Below are 1,931 nucleotides of genomic sequence, written 5' to 3'. Positions count from 1 at the left end.
CCCTAACCCTAACCCGAACCCCAACCCCAACCTTAAACCTAATCCTAACCCTAACCCTAACCCCAACCCTAAACCTAACACTAACCCTAACCCTAACCCTAACCCTGACCCCAACCCTAACCCTAACCATAACCCTAACCCTTACCCTAACCCCAACCCCAACACTAAACCTAATCCTAACCACAAACCCTAACCCTAACACTAACCCTAACCGTTACCCCAACCCTAAACCTAACACTAACCCTTACCCTAACCCTGACCCCAAACCTAACCCTAACCCTAACCCTAACCCTAACCCCAACCCTAACCCTACCCTAACCCTAACCCTAAACTTAACCCAACCCTAACCCTAACACTAACACCAACCATAACCAACCTGAACCGTAACCCCAAACCGAACCGTAACCCCAACCCTAACCCTAACCCTAACCCTAACCCTAACTCAACCCTAACCCTAACCCTAACCCCAACCCTAACCCTAACCCTAACCCAGACCCTAACCCTAAATCCAACCCTAACCCTAACACTAACCCTAACCCCAAACCTAACCCTAACGCTTACCCTAACCCCAACCCTAACCCTAACCCTAACCCTAACCCAAACCCTAACCCTAACCCGAACCCCAACCCTAACCCTATCCCTAAACCTGACCCTAACCCTAAATCCAACCCTAACCCTAACACTAACCCTAACCCCAAACCGAACCCTAACCATAGCCCTAACCCTAACCCCAACCCTAACCCTACCCTACCCCTAACCCTAAACTTAACCCAACCCTAACCCTAATACTAACACCAACCCTAACCCCAACCCTAACCCCAACTCTAACCCTAGCCCTAACCCTAACCCTAACCCTGACCCTGACCCTAACCACAAACCTAACCCTAACCCTAACCCTAAGCTTAACCCTAACCCTAACCCTAACCCCAACCCTAACCCTAACCCTAACCCTAATCACTACCCTAACCCTAAACCTAACCGTTCCCTCAACACTAACACCAACCCTAACACCAACCCTAACCCTAACCCTAACCCGAACCATAACCCAACCCTAACACTAACACTAAACCTAACCCCAACCCGAACCCTAACCCCAACCCTAACCCAGACCATAACCCTAAATCCAACCCTAACCCTTACACTAACTCAACCCCAAACCTAACCCTAACCCTAACCCTAACCCTAACCCTAACCCTAAACCCTACCCCAACCCTAACCCTAACCCTAACCCTGACCCTGACCCTAACCACAACCCTAACCCTAACCCTAACCCTAAGCTTAACCCTAACCCTAAGCCTAACCCCAACCCTAACCCTAACCCTAAACCTGATCCTAACCCTAAGTCCAACCCTAACCCTAACACTAACCCTAACCCCAAACCTAACCCTAACCCTAACCCTAACCCCAACCCTATCCCTAACCGAGACCCTAACCCTAATTCCAACCCTAACCCTAACACTAACCCTAACCACAACCCTAAACCTAACACTAACACTAACACTAACCCTAACCCTAACCCCAACCCGAACCCTAACCCCAACCCTAACCCCGACCCTAAACCTAACCCGAACCCTAACCCTGACCCTGACCACAACCCTAACCCTAACCCTAACCCTAACCCTATCGCCAAACCTAACCCTAACCCTAAACCTGACGCCTACCCAAACCCTAAAACTAACCTAACCCTAACCCTGCCCCTAAACTTAACCCTAACCACAACCCTAACTCTAACCCTAACCCTAACCCTAACCCTAACCCCTACCCTAACCCTAACCCTAACCCTAAACCTAACCACTACCCTAACCCTAACACTAACCCTAACACCAACCCTAACCCCAACCGTAACACTAAACTTAACCCAACCCTAACCCTAACACTAACCCTAACCACTACCCCAACCCGAACCCTAACCCCGACCCTAACCCTAACCC

The sequence above is a fragment of the Heloderma suspectum genome, chromosome W (genome assembly GCF_057233095.1).
Source record: "Heloderma suspectum isolate Gila_16-S chromosome W, 16-S_ref, whole genome shotgun sequence".
Taxonomy (NCBI): Eukaryota; Metazoa; Chordata; class Lepidosauria; order Squamata; family Helodermatidae; genus Heloderma; species Heloderma suspectum.
The sequence above is the reverse complement of the archived record's forward strand: the minus strand, read 5'-3'. Positions refer to the sequence as shown.